General features: G+C 44.4%; 1 protein-coding gene across 12 annotated transcripts in view; it reads left to right on the top strand.

The window, feature by feature from the left end:
• DGKG (diacylglycerol kinase gamma) overlaps positions 1–21509 on the top strand; it is a 180592-nt gene that overhangs the window by 64102 nt on the left and 94981 nt on the right. For 5 of the 12 annotated variants that reach the window (XM_088670736.1, XM_035132701.3, XM_088670738.1 and 2 more), the window contains exons 1-2: positions 244–1738; positions 10678–10747. The gene's annotated coding sequence lies outside the window, so the exon portion shown is untranslated. Of the gene's footprint in view, positions 1–243; positions 1739–1830; positions 2002–10677; positions 10748–15886; positions 16024–16756; positions 16812–18583; positions 18711–19582; positions 19803–21509 lie in introns of those variants that run through there. The other 7 variants (XM_088670737.1, XM_088670730.1, XM_088670732.1 and 4 more) reach the window with 6 other exon arrangements.

The raw sequence follows: 21509 nt of genomic DNA, 5'->3' as shown, positions 1-21509 counted from the left end.
CCACAAGGAGACACTGAATAGATCATTGATACTGACATGGTCTTACTTTTGCTGAAATCTGTGTAGATGTAATTAGAACAGGAAAAAGAAGGTGCAGTTACTGCTGTTTGTCACATTCAGTTGCCTGCTCTCTCTAAAAAGAGCCCATCAATTGACTGGCAGTAACCTCGCCCACCTAGGTGAGGTTACATCTTAGTTGTGCAACCAGAATAAGTAAAGCCTCTTAGCAGGGGAGTCAGACAGCCGTGTGACATGGTTAACAATCTGTGGACATGCATCAAAACAAGCATGCACCGAATACCAATTCGCACTGCTTGTGGATCTCTGAGGACTTTTTACAGGAGTGGCACAGATCTTTAACAAGGGATGGGTGTGGTCAGTCATGGGGCAGGCATCTCTGTGTCCCAAGGGGAGGGAGGGAGGCTCTTCAGCAAGGCTCATCCACAAGGAAGCTTTCTGTTCCTCTTTGTTCTGCACTCTAGCACAAAACTTGAAGTATCTGCCCCAAAAAGAGGCAGGTATTGACAGTGACACATCGTATTTCCAAGCTTCTAGGCATCAAGCAAAGTAGGAACTTGCACATCACCCTTGAAGAGAAATGCCCAAGTTCTACCCATAATGGGAGTGGATAGAGATATTGGAAGGGCTGAAGCGGAGCAAATGCAGACCCAACACTGGGAACAGAAACTCCTTTCGAATGAGTCTTGATCCAATTTAACAAGCATAACTTTGAAGTGGGATGATGATGATTAAGCAAGGACAGAGAACACTGGACTGTCAGCCAGCCAGTGTGGGTGCTACAGGAGGCCAGCTTTCAGAATTCTGTTTCCAGGCACCTAGGAAAAAAAAAAGAGAGGGCTACCCTCCAAACCAGCCTGAATGAGCTTAGCTGTGCTCTGAATCCCTGCTGGCGATCTGGCCTTGACATCTGAGCCTGGGGGTTCTCCCACTTAGCATTTACACAAGTCCAGATGAAATCTAATGACAAATTGAAGTGAATTAACTAGAAATGGGGAGGCAATTCAACTTGCGTTATGAATTTAAGGGAGTGCTTAGGAGGTGGGGACAACACTCCACCAAGGCTTTCCGTGGGTGTCTTATAGAACTCTTGCTGTGTGTAAACAGACTTACTCCTGCTTAGCCTTAACAAGCAAAACATTTCAGCACACGATGAAGTAACAAAAAGAGAGAGAGAACCGTCGAAGAGGATGGATGTTTCCCTAGCTCATTCTCTGCAGTCGTGGCTGGGTGGGGGAACTCTTTTCCGTTCCTGCTGAGAAGACAGAGCCAGCGTGTTGCCTGAAGGATCCAGGAGGTACAGCTTAGATGCAACCTTGTTTTTTTGGCAGAAAGAAAATATTGCAGCTAGGGATTGGGAGCCACCTTAAAAGTGGTAGCTAGAGCTGTCAGGCTGAGTGGGGAAGCGCTCAGACCAAGGGAGACAGCAGTTGCCAGCAAAGACAAGCTCTATCCACAACAGCACAGCAAGCAGCCTGGAAGAAGAAAACAGACATTGCTCCCAAGCACTCCTTGTATGCTTGCCTGCATTTCCTGACACCCAAGAAGCCAGCCAGCCAGCTAAGCCTCCTGGATTATAAGGGCCAAGGCTACAGATGACAGGCTTGGGCATTCAAAGCCATCTGCTCTGTTTATTTGGTTGCCCTAAGTAAAAGGGAAGAAAAGGAAGGGAGGAAAGGAAAGGAAAGGAAAGGAAAGCAAGCTTCTGTCAACTTGAAAGGTAAGGCTGAAAAACACTTTAAAAAGCAGCCTAGCTGTGCACGTGTGTGTGTGTGTGTGTCTGTGCTTAAAGCTGATGCATGTTTATTTCACCGGAGCCCATGTTGCAGACAAATAGCGAAGCTCTGGCTGGTGTCTTACAGTGTGGGGAGTTGGTCTGCAGTAGAACTGAAAGGAGGATGTAGCTTGAAGACTGAAAGGAGGATGTAGCTTGAAGACTGAAAGGAGGATGTAGCTTGAAGACTGCAGCAGGATGTCTGGGAGGTTCGTCTTTAATTCAGCTGCAGTTTAATAGTCTGTTGCGTCTAGTGCAATGTAAAAAGACACTGGGCACTTGATGCTATTAACATACAGACACGGTGCCTGGTGTCGGAGCTCGTTAGGAAGGAAATGAGTGTCCGTTAACTGGACTGGAAGGAAAGCTGTTGTGAGAGAATGATGGAAGGTGGGTAGAAGAAACAAGAGCAGCCCCCTCCCAGGGGAAACTTTGCTCTCCAGAGATTAAATACAGCTTCTGGTTTAGAGAGATAGTAGATGTGGGCTTCCTTCCACACACAATTTTTCTCACTGGTTTGCTAAGATGTATAAAAATGGGAATCTTCCTTAACCTGCTAGGGTCCTGGAGATTCACCTGTTCATGTGAAGTTTTGCCACTGCTGTTTTGCAATGCAAAAGCAGCATAGTTTCAGCTGGCTGAAAATCTGATCCTGTTTTGTTTACTAATGTCACATCTGCAAGGTGGGCTTTTGCAAGTCATATTCTATACAATCCCATTATGGGACAGAAGGAGAATAGCCAGATGCAAAAGAGGATAGAGCACTTTTGACAAGCAACTGCCTGCTGAAATTCCCTCTTCTCCACAGCTATTAAAGGTGCAGGAGCTGTGGCCTTTGCTCTGTTGTATCTGGCACTGCCTTACAAAGGAGGTATCTGTTTAACCAGGAATGGTATGGTGATTTCCTACCTACCAACCCCATTTCAAATGACTCTTACAGTCCTAACAATGTCTGCAACAGGTGAGGGGCAGGTAAACAGGGTACAGTGGAGCATAGAGATTTGATATTTATCGACGTGTACTTGTGTGTAAGCAGCACATCATCCAAGGGGCAATTAACATGATGCATTGTTGTGGTCAAGTTGATTAGATCCAAGCTAAATTTAGCATGTGGTTATTATGTACGTAGTTTCATCTTGAACCCAGTTTGGCACTTAGACCATAATGCTGATTTAAATCTGCTGATCGCCAGGTGCTTTGTGGCTAATGCATGTTGAACTGCAAATTGAGCATGAAAGTTAAATGGTCAGAGTCTCATTTCCCTGCCTTGATCCACTCAGCACATAGTCCCACCAGGTCTTCAAGTTTTCACAACTAAGATTCCACACTTTCAATATGGAGCTCAAACCACACAATCCATGGAAAATACTGGCATATTTTTATACTTCAGTGAAGGCCATAGAATGAGCCCAGCAGTGGACTTTCCTAGCTGGGTTACGATGTCACCCAAATACCTTCATAAGCAAACCTCCTGGGGACTCAACAGGGAGCTTTCTGTATGCAAACCGTGAGTTGTAGTGCTCCCTTCCCATTACTGGAAGCAAACACATGCTAGTAGATTCAGGAACTGCAGTACAGAGCCACATCAAAAGTGTTCTGGAATTGTTATCAACATTCTTTTCTAGGGATGGCACAACCCAACCTGGGTTTGGAGGTGGCAAGTTTCAATCTGCCCAGAAACAGCACCTTCAGGAAGCCAAATGAATGGTGGTCTAACTTGATACTCCCATCTCCAAGCTGACTGATATTTTTACAGGCTATTTTTAGGCAAGCACCGGTGTTGGACAATGTGCCATTTTAAATTTACATATCTAACAAAATTAACAGAAGCAAATTACACCTTTTCTTTCTAGGGAGATGGCAATCTATGATTTTAGTCCAGGAATTGCGTCATCTCCACCCACCCTCCGCTGGCTTAATGGAACTTGGCAATTAGCAAAACTAATCAAAATGGCTCTATTTCCAATGTTTGCTAAAATCTTCAACATGTGAAGTAGGTATCCTAATTAGCCTCAACTTAGCAGACAAATAAAAGCTTTTTTTTTGCCAAATTTAAACCCTATTGCTTTCCATGAGAAAGTTAGGCATGTAGTTAAATATTTCCACTGAAATTAATGGGACTTAGTCCAGTTAATGTCAAGCACGTTTACGTTCCATTGATTTTAGTGGAAAATGTTTAAGCGCATCCTTAACTCTCTCAGGGAAATCAATTGGATTTAAAAATGCTTAACTCTGAATTGTCTCTCTGGGGCCATTTGAGCAGCACCCACTGATTCTCTGCAGGTATCTCCTCAGGTGCTTAAAGTGTTTGGGTTCCCTTCCGTTAGCATTTTATGAGAAATTGAGCAGCCTTATTCCTATGAGGGCATCAACTGAATGAAGCCTTGGCCATTGTTATAGTTTGCATAGCATTTTCTGTTGTACTTTTAAAGTCACCATCACATTCACCCCCATAACAGCCTTTATGAGTGAAAGAACTGACTTTGAGGTGCTCTCCTTGACATATGGAGCATTCACAGCTCAGCAAAGATTTGAACTTGCTTCCCTCTGGCTTATGTTGATGGCTTTTCAGTCACTGGGTCTACAGCTACCTGATTTCAGACCAACTGCAGACATTCTTCTCTGAGACAAGAACAGCTAAGCCATCTGGCTATTATGTCCACACAGTGTGAAAAATTAACTTTGGAAGATAATTCATGATTTTGCAAAGGAAAAGACCAGAAAAACAAAGCTTTCTTCCTGAATTGGTCTGCTTATAAAATGTTTGCAGCTGCATTGGTCCCTTAGGATGGAGGGAGGAGGAATCAAAACAGTACCTTTATTAGTGCCAACCAAAAAAATGACAGAATAGTCAGCAAGCTTTATAAGCCTCATACTTCATGCTGGAAGTTATGTTAAAAACAGAGGAGGGGTATTTGGGGGCATAGCAGAAACCCCCAGTGTGGCCGTAGTGTAATTTCAGAAATGTAGAAAATGTGATTTCAGGATTAAAATAGAAACTTTTCTTTCATGACTCATGAGATTGAGATGGGATTGATGTGATGCTCTTTTTTTACTGGGCCAAGATCAATGATGTTTGAACCCAGAAGGAGCTGGCGGTGGGGTGGGGTGGGGTGTCATTGCTCCTCTGCCTTCCCAGCGGTTGCTGCCAGGGAGGTGGGGAATAAGAGTGGGGAGGTTGGTGTGATGCAGGCACAGTGTTATTGAGAGTCAAATTGGCTTCGTCATTGCACCAGCACCACACCAGCCTACCCAACACTATGACACTCCTTCTCTTCCTCTTGGTTTATGGCAGTGATCACTGCATTGGAAAACCAGGTAAGCGATGCTGCTCCGCCCTGCCAGCCAATGCTGCCTGGACTCTGGTCAGATGAGACCAATGGCCCATCTTAATCTGCCATGTGGGCTCAGAGCTTCCAGTTTGGTCCTTGCTGTTCTGGGCAGCTTTGAACAGTATGCATGTGCCTCTGGCCCCTCTGGTTCTCACTTTCCTGCTCTAGAACCTCCCTTCTGTCTGTGTTGACCATTCTTTCACCCCTGGCGTCCTTAGCCGGCCAGGCAACCTGCTTCCCTCGGTCCCAGAATCTAGTGGTCTAGAACAGGGGATGGAGATCTGGTGGCTGTCCAGATTTTGTTGGACTCCAACTCTCATCACCCCCATCCAGAATGGTCAAGGGTCAGAGAACGTGGGACTTGTAGTCCAGCAAAATCTGGAGGGCCCCTTGTACTTCTGCCCCAGGTTAGAGTTTGACAACTAATGTGGCCTAAGTCAGGATGGGCCAATCTGCCAGGTTGGGTTTTTCTCAGTTTCTTATGTTTCCAATGTTGCAAACTTATATAGAAATGTGGAAAACTGATCTTAAGTTTGCAATTTTTTAAAAAAAATATATTCTCATGAAAATGCACTAGCATTTCAGTGCAGTTTTATCCTAATATAGTCGTACCTCGGGTTACGAACACCTCGGTTTGCGAACAGTTCGGGTTACGAACTGCGCAACCCCGGAAGTGTTTTCGCCCCGCGCGCGTGCGCAGAAGCGGCATGCGCGGTCTGTGCATGCGCAAAGCGTGAAAATTGCGGAAATCGCGCTTTGCGCATGCGGAAAATGGCACTTCGGGTCGTGTTCGGCTTACGAACTTTTCGGGTTACGAACTGCGATCCGGAACGGATCGCGTTCGTAACCCGAGGTATTACTGTATACAATTCCATGCATTTTTCCCTAATATTTCCCACAAAACAATGCATTGTTTAATGTTATTTTAACAAACATATGCATTTTTATGGACACTTTACCTCGGTATACGGTATGCATTTTTGTGAGCATTACTTGACTGGAGAGCTATATTGCAAAATTCAAAGATGTGTGAATTTTGAAGAGTGGCTGTAGTTTGGTTCTTGTACTGTTTCAGAAAGAGCAGGTTAGGTAGGTTCACCTTTAAATGCAACAGGGCCGCAATAAACATATTAGTTGTTAGTAGTATAGCCTTAATGGTTAGAAGTGCATCTCTGAAATACTGAAAAATGTAGAATGCAATTCTAAATACATCTGCTCAGAAGTAAGCCTCATTGAGTCAAATGGGGATGTGTATAAAAGATTTGAGATTAAGTTTTGCCTCTTTACAGGAATGCACTGTCAGACAAACATCTTTTCTCCTTATTTGAAGTACATTTCTGATTGCAGGAAAGGGTATAGCATTTATTCAGGTTGTTTGCTTTTTATAAGATATATTCATTTTTGTACCTCCAAATCATATGTCTCTTTCGTACTAACTGCCTCTGACAATAAAATCCTATGTACGTAAATGTCTACTCAGAAGTAAGCCCCAATGAGTTCACAGGGACTTACTCCCAGGTAAGTGTGCGTAATTTATCTCTAAGTTATATTATTGGGTAAAAATAATAATAATTAAAAAGGCAACCAGTGAAATGCTAACATTTGTGCTTTCCTTTGATGATAAAGGATTGCCGTATTGGTCAATATTTGTTTTAGTTGAAACCTGTGTGCTCAAGAGGGAGAGCTGTGATTTGAAGGTGGAACGGGGGACAACGACAAGGGGCCCATGGATATCCTGTGCCCAAGGACCCCCACAAACCTGGAGCTAACCCTGATTATGAATAGACCATCTCCTCCAGGAATTTGTATACAGGAACTCTTTTTTAAAAGTCACCTAATCTATTGGCCATCAACATACCCTTCAACAGTGAATTCGATAAATTATGTGTTTTTTCCTTCCCTGATGCATTTCAAATATATCCAAGGGTGTGATAATAGAATACAAATAATTTGCAGGGGAAGAACTGAGAGATCTTGCTATCACATCCTCCTACACAGAGCAGTGTGTGAGCCTGGCTGGGATATGTATCTATCAGCTATCCGTTTTTCCACACCATTTTTCTTCAGCAAACCTGACACTCTCATATTCGGAATACTGCAAACAGCTCCAAGTCTGAGGGCAGTAGACGTTCCAATATCAAGGAGAGATAGATATTCATTTTAACAGAATGTGATAGAGCTCTTGAGCAAAGCCGCAACAAAGATTCCATCCCCCAAAGTGGATTAATGAGTGATAATTCTGCTGGTTGCCTTCCCCAACTTGGTGCCCTCTAGATGTTTTGGACCGAAACTCCCATCAAGACCAGGCAACATGGCCATGGGAGTCATAGCCCAAAATGTCTGGAGAGCTCCAGGTTAGGGGAAGGCAGATCTTGGGTGAGAAGGTATGAGAAGATGACAGGTATGAATCCTGATGGATGCAGATGGGAGAATTGTGAAGAGCAGATGCCTTCAGAAGATGAAAAGTGAAATTGTATCAGTGGACTTTTTGCATCAATCATTGGTTCTGCTATCCAAGAAATTTCCTCTTCCATCAAAAAGTATAAGCTGGAAACACCCAGTAATTAAAGCAAAAGCAATAGATTCTGCAAATGTATTGTTTGCCTCTGTAGTAACAAACTGTTTGCAACATTCCCCCCCTTTAATTTTATTTTTCACAATCAAACATCTTCACATACCTTAATAAACAAATACAATTAAAATTTTAAAAAAATAGAAAATAGAACATTTTCATACCATATTAAATCCATATTTTGGGATTCCTCCGATCCCTTAACTTCCCTCCACTCCCTCCCCCGGTTCTTTTGTGTTTTCTAATGTTGTGCATGGATATAATTTTCTTATCTTTAAATATTTCCAATTTCAAACATTGTCCTTAATATTACAAGTGTTTTTTTTAAAAACCCTGCTATTGTGTTAACGTCTTTACAATGCTTTTGTAAATATGCGATAAGCATTTTCCATTCTTTTTTATATTTGTTGTCCTCTTGATTTCTTAGTCTTCCAGTTATTTTAGCCATTGCAGCCTATTCCATTAGTTTATGTTGCCAATCTTCTTTAGTTGGGACTCGTTCTTCTTTCCAGTTTTGGGCTATCAATATCCATGCAGCTGTTGTTGCATACATAAATAAACCTTTATATTCTTTCAGTGTATCCATTCCAATTATACCCATTAAGAAAGCTTCCGGTTTTTTAACAAAAGGGGAAGAGAGGTAGATGGGGAAGGGTGGGGGAGGAATGGGGTCGGGTGACGATGTTTTAATTTTGCTTAATATGTGTGGGAGGTTTTGTCAGCGTTGCTTGTGTAGGTTCTCTGCCGTTCGCTTGTGCTTTTGGTGGTGAGAGATGTTGGGGTTGGCCTAGGTCACAGGCATAGGCAACCTTTGGCTCCCAGATGTTTTGGAACTACGACTCCCATGATCCCTAGCTAACAGGGCCAGTGGTCAGGGATCATGGGAGTTGTAGTTCCAAAACATCTGGGAGCCAAAGGTTGCCTATGCCTGGTAGGATATGGTTGTTTCCTTGTGTTTGGGTGGACTTTGTTTTGTGTGTGAGTGGGGTGGGTGAGTGTTTTGGATCAGGTTAGCCATATTGATTTGTATGCTGTTGGTGGGTTTTTGTCATTGTCTTGTTGGGCTGTGTATGTGATAAAGGGGAACCATACCGGGGTGAAGCCGTCGTCTTCTATTTGTCCCCGTGTCAGTTTCAACTTATTGGTTAATTTCTTTTGCCCATTTTATCATTACACATTTGACCTCTTCATCCTTTGTCTCCCATTCCAACAATATATTATACATTTCTGATAATAATTTATAATAACTTTCTATTATTTCTCTCTGGAATTTGGAGATTTCATATGCAAAACAAAAAATAATAATGCTCACAACATTTTTCATAGACCTAATGGAAAGAATGAATTCAGAGAACTCTTAACTTGCACTGTGGAAGGCATTGCACAATCATTTGATAGTGCCCTGTGGTACTCTGGCAAATCCGATCCAATTGTCCCTTTTTGATTTTCTTCTACCCAGATAATTTTTGAGAAAACAGTGTTATAATATTTGATAGCATGGATGTTGTCAAAGAACTACATAATGTTCCTTCAATATTTGGTGAGATTTCAAATACATTTCCTCCCCCTGAACATTCCTGATCTTGTACCAAATGTACCTATAAGACTTTGTTACAGATTCCTATCCTACAATTAGTATAAAGAATGTGAAACAGTACTGAGCAGCTGGTGGATCCCATTTTATTTGTTTTTGCAGTTTCCCCAATTTGGTTAGACATAGCAGTGCTCTGATAGGAAGAAACAGAGATTACAGGCCCCTTCATTCATTAATCTCATGAAGGGGATTCATATGATTACAGGAAAAGTGGGACCACCTGCTCCCTGGCCTTGATTCCCTGCTGCCTCCATAATCTAAGACAGGCATCCCCAAACTTCGGCCCTCCAGATGTTTTGGACTACAGTTCCCATTATCCCTGACCACTGGTCCTGTTAGCTAAGGATCATGGGAGTTGTAGGCCAAAACATCTGGAGGGCCGAAGTTTGGGGATGCCTGATCTAAGAGTTGAGTGTGGATGTCAGAGAAGGGGAAGCCTATGGCTGTAGAGATCTACGCCTGAGAAAAGGTCTATGTTCTTCTTAGTTAGCTATTCTCAGTTTGTTGATGTTAGGGGAAGGGACTTTGGAGCTGTACAGCGTTGGGGGGGGGGCAGGACCAGTGATGGAGGCCCACTGCTCCTTTAATCCCTGGAAAGAGACTTACACAGAAGGATGAAGGCTTGCATGCTGTAGGCAAAAGACATCACTCTCATTGCACATTGAATGTCACAACCATGTTACATGTCAATATTCAGGGTAGTCAGAACTAATTTGTAGCCTTGATGAATATGACTGCATTGAGATAGAAGAGCAGAGGGGGCTTTCATGGTAAAGACAACGAATTTGTACACTGGGTTGGAAGCCAATGTGGGTATTTAAGGAGAGATCTGGTGTGATCAAAGCAACATGAGAACATGAGCGATTTGGACTCCTAACTTCTATTTTGACGGAGGTGAGTGGGCCAAGAGAAGAGCAGGCTGCAGTAGTCAAAGCAAAAGGTGTGGAGCAGAGTTTTTGTTGAGCCAGTGGAGGGGCAAAGAGCCATATTTTTGCAGTATTGTAAAAGGAGTGTTGTAAAAGGTTCGAATCCCCGTGACGGGGTGAGCTCCCATTGCTCAGTCCCAGCTCCTGCCAACCTAGCAGTTCGAAGGCACGTCAAAGTGCAAGTAGATAAATAGGGAAGGTAAACAGCGTGCTGCTCTGGTTCGCCATAAGCGGCTTTGTCATGCTGGCCACATGACCCGTAAGCTGTACACCAGCTCCCTCAGCCAGTAAAGCGAGATGAGAGCTGCAATCCCAGAGTCAGTCACAACTGGACCTAATGGTCAGGGGTCCCTTTACCTTTAAAAGGAGAAGTAGCATGTCTAAATTTTTACTTATCATACGTCTTGTTATCAAAACATGCTCATGTTAAATTTCTCTCTGTGTTGTTGTTCAATTTCCAGTCTCACCGTGGGATCAAAATCAAGCTGGACCTTTCTGATTCTGCCATTAGCACACAGATCCGGTGACTGGGTATGTGGGTTTTTATTTTGCTTTTAAAAACTTGCTGCTGTAATAACTACCCTGTTTTTCCTGGGTTCGGTATATCAGAGATCACCATGAGCACCTGAGGTGCTTTCTGAAAAGGAAGATAGGGCTCTGTAAATTTCTCTCATTTATTTCATTTCTCTGTTTCCTGCCTTTCTTCAGTGAGTCTGGGGCAACACAGGTGGTCCTCCCCCTTTCATCCTCACAATAATATGGGTTCTATAATAATATTTTATTATAGAATCACTGGAGACAGAGTGCTTGATCACACACAATCACACACACACACACACACACACACACACACACACACACACCAGTGATGGCTGGCACCCATCAAGGTTGGTGAGGCAGAAGCCAGGGAGCCCAAATAGTAGCCAACTCATTCTAGTTTTGTCCTCATCCTCCTTCCTGCCAAGTTGTGTAAAGGCAGAGGAAGCTGACAGCCGCCCCTCTGTACTGGTTGTAAGTAAGGAGGCAAGCAGGTGGAGCCTGGGTGAGGGCAGGCTGAGGCTGGTGGGGCAATGCTCCACTTGTCCAAATGGACCAGTTCCACTCTTCTGGTAGAGCATGAGTCTTTTAATCTCAGGGTGCATTTGAGCTGCACATTGGGCAAAAGATTCCTGCATCGCAGGAGGCTGGACTATAGGACCCTCGTGGACCCTCTCTTCCAACTCTGCAATTCTATGATTCTATGTTCCATGTACACCACACACAATCGATATTATTTGCATATTTTTGCCCCTGAAAAGTGCTTCTCGAGAAACTGGTTTCATTAAAAAAAAAGTTCATCGCAAAAAGAGTCTGCATTATCTCACAGTGTGTCCTTTTGAAAACAGATGTAGGCTGTCCTGGCAATACCAGATATATCCACACCTGCCCAGTGACATTGTGGGTGGGTGTATACCAAGACTGCAATCAGGAGGGTTTTCAAATAGGTATCAAGTAACCACCCGCCCTTGTGAATGTCAGGATCTAGAATCGATCTAGCTTAAAAGCAGGATGTTGGGGGTGAGCATGAACAATTATGGAGGAAAACTACTACAGGTTAGTGCAGGCATCCCCAAACTTCGGCCCCCCAGATGTTTTGGACTATAATTCCCATCTTCCCCGACCACTGGTCCTGTTAGCTAGGGATCATGGGAGTTGTAGGCCAAAACATCTGGAGGGCCGCAGTTTGGGGATGCCTGGGTTAGTGTGTATGTAGCCTGATTTCAAAACTCTAACCACTATGTGAGATTGGCTCTGGTTTATGCAAGAGTATCCTGTTTAGATAGATACGGTAACTGATTCAGGGTGCAGCTACTCTAACACCACCAGAATGCAACTAAGACAATTCCCAGTCAAAGGCAGCATGAATAGGAAAAATTGTGTGTGTGGGGGGGTGGCGGCTTATTATTCCAGCATATGGAGCAGTACATTCTCTTTCTAATTTGTCCATATTCGCTTCCCAATTCACTGTGTTTTATTAATCACAGTGGTAAGGACTGTTGTGCTAGGAGCGGATGGAAAAGGGGAATGCTCCATTGTTGCATTGTTAATTAGAAATGACAACAACTCCTTGCCTCATTTGTAGAGATGAAGGTCTAAGAAAACAGCTACAGTCGCTACCATCTTCCTTCATAGGAAAAGGACTACATTTAGGAAATAGCTGGCAATCTAATGAACCTGGTGGTTTTTTTCCTCCATCAAAGGCAGTTTCCTTGCACTTCAGACTAAATCAAAGATTTACAATGTGTCATACAAGAAAGATAGCAGGACCTGCATGTTTCCTCCCCGCAGTCAAAAAATGTCAGGAAGCAAACGTCTTGCACAGTGTTTTTTTTTATCCTTCCCACCATTCTAGAGGCTGGTTTTGATTTAAAAACAAAGAAACAAAAAAACCCCTAACAAGATACAGCCAGCCAGTTGTAACATGTAGCTTGGTCATTTTAGAAGCAGCTGTGTGAACAGCTGAAGCAAGTGTAGATGCATTTAGTTCAGCATTTGCAAGTCAAGGTGGGGCTGGGATCTAATTCAATCTGCTGCTTAATCCATTTATACTAATCTGTAGCAGGCTTGGTGCAGATGACCCCGTAAACATGTGGGCTGAGTGAAAGAAACCAAGGGTTTATCTAGTCTCAAAAAAAGAAATGCACAAGGATCTCCATGGCAGGAAGATGAAGCGAGTGTACTTATCCTAGTATCTGTATCCCCCTTGATCCAGCAGTAGTACAGTACTTCATGGTGCTCCTTCTTAGCAATGAATTTTGCTTTTATTTGCTGAACATGTTGCAGAATACAATTGCCAAAAAACAAACAAACAACAACAACAACAACAACAACAAAACCACACAATCTGTCTGGAGGGCCTTACATAAATACAAAGAACTGGTTTTTTCAATATCAAACTCTTTGCCTTTACTTTTCCAGAATGCATATTGTGTGCTGGCATTTGATTCTCATTGGGGTGGATGGTTCCAAAAGGATAAATCTATGTTTAATAACCCTCCCTTTGATTTAATGATATACTAATGCAGGCATCCCCAAACTTCGGCCCTCCAGATGTTTTGGACTACAATTCCCATCATCCCTGACCACTGGTCCTGTTAGCTAGGGATCATGGGAGTTGTAGGCCAAAACATCTGGAGGGCCGCAGTTTGGGGATGCCTGTACTAATGGTTCTGTAGGTGTGGGGGCTGGGAGCTGTATCATTCCAGGTGGTAAAAAGTAATATGAACAAATGGCAGAAATCAGAAGGAGAAGCTGCTAGTTAAATGTGCACCTTCTCCTCCAAGCGCTGGTGGTATTGACATCAGTATGCACAAAATGCTTTCAAATAAAATTACCCTGCAATTGCCTGGGATACTTCATGCAGGAATTGATTGGGCAATCCTAAATTTAGTTAAGAGGGAAAGCCCAGACTCCAGCTTAACACCTTCCTCTCTTATGTCAGAGCCTGAACACTGGCTGTTCTCTGGGCAGCTACAGATACAATTTTTGAAAGGGACCTGGTTTGTGTGCAAAGAGCAGGGCTGCAGGAGGTGCTCTTCACTTTGATACAGCCAGCAAAAAGAATGCCAGGTGTAAGTGGGGTCCTAAACACCAAAGTCTCTAGCCTTAGCTCTTCCAAATTTGTGTCCCTCTGGAGAAAGGTTTATCTCTGGAGAAAGGTTTATCTTGGAAGCCCTGGGAAAGCTGTGGATTTCTTTGAGAGCTGCTCATCAGCTCCCTTTCCCTGGCACTGACAGAATACTAGAACCAAAAGCAAGAGGCAGCCCTTGAAGGGAAAGGGTCTCTCTCTATTGCTGTTTTGGAGAATATACATGCCTTTTGTTATGTATTAAGTTAACTGCGCGACCCAGGTGGCGCTGTGGTTAAACCACTGAGCCTAGGGCTTGCCGATCGGAAGGTCGGCGGTTCAAATCCCTGTGACGGGGTGAGCTCCCGTTGCTTGGTCCCAGCTCCTGCCAACCTAGCAGTTCGAAAGCACGTCAAAATGCAAGTAGATAAATAGGAACCGCTACAGCAGGAAGGTAAACGGCGTTTCCGTGTGCTGCTCTGGTTTGCCAGAAGCAGCTTTGTCATGCTGGCCACATGACCTGGAAGCTATAGGCCGGCTCCCTCGGCCTGCGAGATGAGCGCGCAACCCCAGAGTCGGTCACGACTGGACCTAATGGTCAGGGGTCCCTTTACCTTTACCTTTAAGTTAACTGCAGTACTCCTTCTGGCCACCGTGGCTGCAGTTCTTACCCTGCCCACTGTGGCTGCAGTTCTCACTCAGGTCCACAATGGGTGTTATGTATTAAGTTAATTGCAGTACTCCTTCTGGCCACCGTGGCTGCAGTTCTTACCCTGCCCGCTGTGCCTGCAGTTCTCACTCAGGTCCACAACATGCAAATGAAGGATTGAGAGTGCTGTTCACGGATTGGGTAGCTAGGGGAAGTTTGTTACTGTTGCAAGTTACTGAGTACTGTATAAGCCAGTTGGCTATGCTACTGTTCAGTCTGGGACTCAGAGCTAGAATAAAGAGCTGGTTGTTTTGAGAGCTGTATCTTCATCCTTCTTACCCACTATTCAACACCTTTGCTTCTCATTTACTGTGCACAGTCCACACACCTGCCATCAAGATTGTTCTTTTGTGTCAGTGGAGAATCCGGGATCTGTGAATTTTCTTTTTTTTCTGTGTATGTTGTGATGGAGGAGATTTGGGGCCCTGGCAGAGGGATTCTCCATTTCAGCAGGGAGACGTGAGAGTGGAGTGCAGCAGGAGTGGGTCTTGAGGAACTTAGCTAGAGTGTAGCAGCTCTGTTCACTCCATTCAGCAACAGAGCATGGGGCAATAGGGTGGCTCTCTGGGCTGATGGAAGGGCATTGAGTCTTTAGGTGGACCTAGTAGAGCCAACCCTTCCCTCCCCTGGCGTGATTCTTGTAGTTGTCTTGGGGATATTTAGCTGATAGTGGAGCTCATTCCAGAACTGTTTTAGTGTAGAGGTAGTTTGAGTCTGCAGGGACATAGTGCAGCTGCTGCAAAGTGTAGATAGGAAAGAACAAGGAAGTTAGGGTAGAAACAATTGTGTTTGATGGAAGCATGGCAGATGTTACTGTCGACCAGCATGTATGAGTGCATTTGCACCAACCAATACTTTCACTGGCACCCATAAGGTCTCCTTCCCCCACCCCTGGCATGAACCCCAGTCTTTAAAGAAAGAGTCTATTGTAGCCAGTATAATGGATTTTGGTGTGTGCTTGGTTGTGATGTCTGCAATAGTGCCTATAGTTTGCAAATGTGCTCCTGGGCCCTGATCTTGGCCATTTCTGCTGGTAACTGATTTCCTATGCCAACTGCAGAGGTGTTGTACCAGTATTTGGATCATCTGTTCTGTCTGCCCATTTATGCGGAGACGATAGATGGAAGAGAGTCGACTCTTGATTTGCAGCATTGTCAACATGGCTTGCCAGAACCATAATAGGGACCGTGTGTGTTCATCTGCAATAAGGTGATTGAGTGCCCAGTGAAGTCAAAAGAGGAGGTGAGCTATTTTGCTAGCCAGAGGCACTGGATGAGCAGGGACAAAATGAATTGCAGTTATGACTGGGAGGTGGTGAACACAATGGAGTTTTCTGTGGTGGTTGCTCAGGGACAGGTTGGCATAGGTGATGGAAACAAACCAAGATACCACAAAACTCTGTGTTAAGTCTGCTGTGGCAAAACCAGCATAATTCCTCCTCTGAAAGGTCTCTGTGAGAGAGAGTTGCACCAGGATAGACACTTCCAAATGGTGAGTAGAAAGTAGGACACCAGGGAATGAGAGCTTATCAGTTCAATGTTTTTTTTAATCCCAACATTTGTTGGTTTGCTTATTAAATTTATATACCAACCTTAATCCAAAGACCACAAAGTGGTTTACAGTGTGTGTAAACAGATACAGCACCTTAAGTTGCAGCAGATCACCTTAGGTGTAGAACTGACAGGTAATAGAAAAGACTTTCAGTAGGTGATATTGACAGGGGAAGACAGAACCATCAAAGAATGTCAGAGTTCATCTGTTTCTTGCTTAACCTTATTCGGTTCTATTTCTGCCAACCTAAGCAGTTCGAAAGCACGCAAGTGCAAGTAGATAAATAGGTACCACTGTGGTGGGAAGGTAAGCAGCATTTCTGTGTGCTCTGGCACTTGTCACGGTGTCCTGTTGCGCCAGAAGCAGTTTAGTCATGCTGGCCACATGACCCGGAAAACTGTCTGTGGACAAACGCCAGCTTCCCTGGCCTGAAGCGAGATGAGTGCCTCACCCCATACCCTCCTTTGACTGGACTTAACGGTCCAGGAGTCCTTTACCTTTATTTCTTTTATCAAGGGAACGTAGAACCAGGGGCTGAATGCAGCCCTCCATGCCTCTCTATTTGGCCCTCAGGGCACTCCCCCAGCCACACCCTTTACTGGCCCTGCTTGCCCCCTCCCCCAAGTGTTTTTGCCTGCCTGGAATGTGCCCTTTAATAATTATTCTTGTCTAGATGGAGCATACAGAGAATGTGGGTGTGGATGTATAAACTGGACTACTGGACAAAGGTAGTGTTTACATTTGTTTCTCAACCCACTTTTGCCTCTGGCCCCACCTACCACTAGTAGGTCTGTCCTGTCCCTCCCCTCTCAAAGAAAGATTTCCCAGAAAGGAATATAACCCTCAAGCTGGAAAAGCTTCCCCACCCCTGTTTTAAAACTTTGGAGACTGCAGACTCCCTTCTTGCTGAAATGAAAAATGAATTCTAACACAGCAAGGTTACCCCCTCCACCTCTCATGTTTAGACAGGAGATCGAATTACTGGTACTAGAAAAGGATTTTGGAGTATCATGCAAAATTCAGCTGATGTGCATTATGGTTGACCGGGCCGAAAGACTTAAAGCAGAATTGCATGAACTCCCATTGATTCCCTCCTCCACAGCCGGGGCCATTGCAACACTCTTGTTATTTGGAAGGAACTAGAGCAGGCAGGAACTGCTTGCTTCCTGCTGGGATCCCACAACCCTTTCTCTTGGTGAGGAAAATCCCTGCTATGTACATGCTGCCATCCTGCATAATCGTGACCAGGCTGAGAAACTGAATCTATAATCAAAACATTTCCAAAATAGCCTAGCCTCAGGGGATTTCCCACTGGTTGCCTGCTCATCTGCTGTACCCAGAAAGGCTGCCTTCCGTGTTACGTCACGGGTGCCTGAGAAGAATGCTGGCAGCAAAGAGTCAGCTTATCAAGAGGAAATGCTTTCTAGTAGTCTATGGTCTTGAGCACCAGAGCTTCTGTTTCTGGTCTATGTCAAAAACATTACGCTTTGCGGCTCAGCCAGCCATCAGAGAAACACTAAGAAAAGAGCCTGTGATCATAAGTGCTCTGGGCAGAAGGAATAACAACAACAACAACAACAACAACAACAACAACAACAACAACAACAACCCAACCAGCTCCACCAAGCTAAGCTACCAGAAGCAGCACAAGAGAGCTGCAAGGCTACATTTGGGTGTAATGCTGAGCCAGAGTTTGATCAGACCACAGTTTGTCCAATGAGCAAGGATCGTTCTTGCAGATGTCCAAATAAACTATAGCTTGTTTCACCTGATGCCTCCCCCTCCCCAAATGCCCAGCTGCTATATCAATGCCCTCTGTCACTGATTCACTTCTGCAGAAACAAGATGGAAAACTCACGTGTGCTGCTCCTCTGGCCACAACTCTGAGCAAAAGGCTCTGTTCCCCCAATCCTGGGTACTTGTGAAGGCTCACAACACACACAAAATCTTCACGAAGAAAAGTGACTGAGCAGGCCCACTCACCTGGCAGTTTTGGAGAGAAAACAATTTGATCTGCCAACCAAAACAATTTATGGACCCCTGGTGTGCAGTGTTTAAGGAAGTACTTCCTTTTGCCTTCCACCCTATTGCTTGCAGTTCAAGGCTGTTCTTGCTTGTTTATTGTCTTTTATGTAAGCTGAGAAAGTTTCCTTACCACCAGAGTGTAAAACTATTGGGCATTAACATAAGAACCTCTTCATTTCATGCACTGATAATAAGTCCCGGTCTATACTATTTCCTTTAGCTGCAGGCTACCCGGTAAATTTTTTTAAAAGCAAACATAAATAGTTTAAGGCAAGCTTGGAAGAGGGAAGTTCAGGGAAGAACCTGAGACTGATTACTGTACTAGGTTTGCAGTGCAGAAGAGGAAACTATTGCACACTTTTGAAAAAGCATGAACATATTTTCTGTGCTTCCCCCCTTCCCCCTTTTGAGGTATGCTCAAACCTTACTGCTGTGCATTGTGTGAATATAAAGAGAGTCATGAGACAGTACCTGTGAGCTGGGGATTTTATATTTGGAACATCAGGGCTGCTTCTGATCCCTAAAAGATGACTGTCCCAGATGTGCCCCAAGAGCAGAAGTGTGGAGTTTGCTTTTATTGCACAAACTGAACATGGCAAAAGGTCATTTGCTCCAGTTTCTTAAAGAACCTCACTTTAGGCAAGACACTTATTCTGCAGGTCAAAGCAATGTTTTTTAAAAGCAGACCAACGAACCAGGCATGTTCAGCAACAGCAGCTGACCACAGATCATTATCGGCCTGTAGAAATAGGAAGTATTTTGGCATTTTCCCTTGATATCTTATTGAACATTCTCTCAGAAATAGGATGCCCTGTAGTTGACAGGGTCACCTGCCTGCTATTTGCGGCTTATCTGTGTGTCTGTGTGTGCATGCAGTTAGTTCGTACCATTTTTTAATTGTTTTTTTTTCACGGTGCCTTCCAGCAGTGCTCTCAGGGTGTCTAGCAAGATCACTGTCTGCTTACAGTGGGGAGATGATGTAGCTCTATCATGGTACAACTTCTCCAACGCCCACAGCATGTGCAGATTAGATAGCAAGAGTGACTTCCAAGGGCTCAACAGGCAGAGAGTCCAAACGCCCTCCAAGTGCTCTGTTTGTGCGTGAGGGGGATGACTATATAACGTAACTGCTTCAGAATTTCTCTCGGTATATTGCTGAGGGAGGGAAAGCGCTGCGGATATTTTAGCAGGCTGGAGATCAAAAGTGCCCTTTCTCCCCCAGATGTCGGAGCCACAATCCATTTCCTACTCTCTCCAGAGCTTTGGTCCCTGGATCCCTGCCTGTTGCTGTGTGGGATTCCCATCTCAGCCACACAAAATGCTGCCGGCACTTGTTCTCTCAACAGCAGCAGCCTCTTGTCCCCTGCCCACTCTGGCACTAGTAGATTTGCAGCTGGGGGGGGGGAGGAGTGGGTGGGCAAGCCAGAGAAGGCAGCAACTGAAAAGAGGGGGAGTTGCTGAGCTCGCTGAGAGCAGCGGCACAGCTTTAAAAATGGAGAGGAGTCTCTCAAGGTGAGGAAACTCTGTTGCAGGCATCATGACCAGGGGGAGAAGATCGTGCGGGGGTATGATTTCTTTTTAAGATGCCAGTGGAGAAAAGAGCACAAGTATCCTCCCCTCTAGCACTTCCTCTCATTTCATGTCTACTTTTTGCAAGGAATAGAATGTGAAAATGGAGAAGCCAGTTGGGAAATGTAAGTGGAAACACTTTTGTTCTAAAAGCATCACATCCAGGAAACCACTGTACTTTCATATACACATGCACACAAACACAAGCACACACGGTTGCCTAGATTAAGGGAAGGACCTCGATCACTTTCGTTACTCTGCAATTCTATGGTTCGAGGATTCCAGCACCAATTGGTTATAGCTAAAAAAAAACCTCATGAAACAAGCCCTCTGAAAGCTTGGACAATCACACTGATGCCTGAAAGATAAAACCATGTAGAGGTCTGGGACTAATAGGCCTGGGAAGGACATTCCAAATTACAGGCCCCATTGGAGAGAAGCTCCTGCCCCCATTAGCCCACCCATCTCACCTCAGAATTTGGAGATGTGTGTTGAATTCTACATACAGAAGCAGTGATCTCTCAGAGAAGCTGATGCCAAAGCATTACTCACAGACCAAATGTAGGTGGAGACAGAGGCAGAGCTAACTAATTCTAGGTTTGTGCCCATCCTTCTCCCTGCTGAATTCTACAAGAGGGGGAAGCTGGCAAGCGGTGCCACCCCCTAGACTGCTTGTTAGGAAGAAGGCAGGCAGATGGACTCTGACTGAAGGAGGGTAGATTGAGCTTAATGGGGCAGTGTCCCATTTGCTCTAATGGAGCACAGACTTTGCAAGGAGAATGTCAAACAGTTTTTTTTTAATTCTCCCCAAATCTCAAAAGTCACACACTCTTCCTCTCCCACACATATTATGCTTCTATTTGAATGCAGAGATGTTCTGCAAACAATTTTGTCAATCCACTGTCCTCTGGCCAATCAGGGCTCTGCAGCACTCAGCCAATCCTAATCCAATAATATAACTATGGCAAAGAAGTGTGTGTCTAGATTTGAGAGATGTATGGAGGGTTTGCGTTCCTGTTTTTTCCCCTTAGGTTTTAAAAATGCTGTGTGCTCCTGTGTGTTTAGTTGGCTATTGTGAAAACAGTTTGCTGGACTAGATGGGCCGTTGGCCTTATCCAGCAGCCTCTTCTACTGTGATGATTATAAGTACAGTGGACCTTGTTTCTCGAACTTAATCCATTCCGGAAGTCTGTTTGACTCCTGAAACCGTTCGAAAGCCAAGGCGCAGCTTCTGATTAGCTGCAGGAACCACATCAGACGTTCGGCATCGGAAAAACATTCGCAAACCAGAACACTTACTTCTGGGTTTGCAGCGTTCGGGTTCCAATTTGTTCGACAACTAAGCCGTTCAAGAACCAAAGTACCACTGCTTATACGAAAGCTACCTGTTGTGGAATCATCTTATTAAATGTAGAGTTTCCATATCGAGTGAAGTTGATGCACCCTGTGCATGCCCATACCGTTTTTTTCTGAAGCTTTTAGATCCTAATTGTATCTCTGCTGAAAGGTTTATGTGTACAGTACATGCTAATACTGAAGACCTAACGTCCTGCTCTGAAGCAGCACAGTCCATGGACATCCCAGAAGGCAGAAGATTGGTCTGGGGCAATGGTGAGAATCTAGATCAGTGAAAGAGACAGTCCACTGTGCAGATATTCACAGGCAGCCAATACAGAATGGGTTCTGGAGAAACAAGAGAGCAGGATATAAAATTTGCAGGACCATGGACAGATCATTAGGTAGAGGGAACTTCCTCCAACAGTCCCAGATAATGGCTTATAATATCCTTCAGACTTCCAAATACTCAATCCCCATGGAATGGAGATTCTTAA

Source organism: Zootoca vivipara, chromosome 5 (genome assembly GCF_965207765.1).
Source record: "Zootoca vivipara chromosome 5, rZooViv2.hap1.1, whole genome shotgun sequence".
NCBI lineage: Eukaryota > Metazoa > Chordata > Lepidosauria > Squamata > Lacertidae > Zootoca > Zootoca vivipara.
Note: the sequence above shows the minus strand (reverse complement) of the source record. Positions and strands in the feature narration are given on the sequence as shown.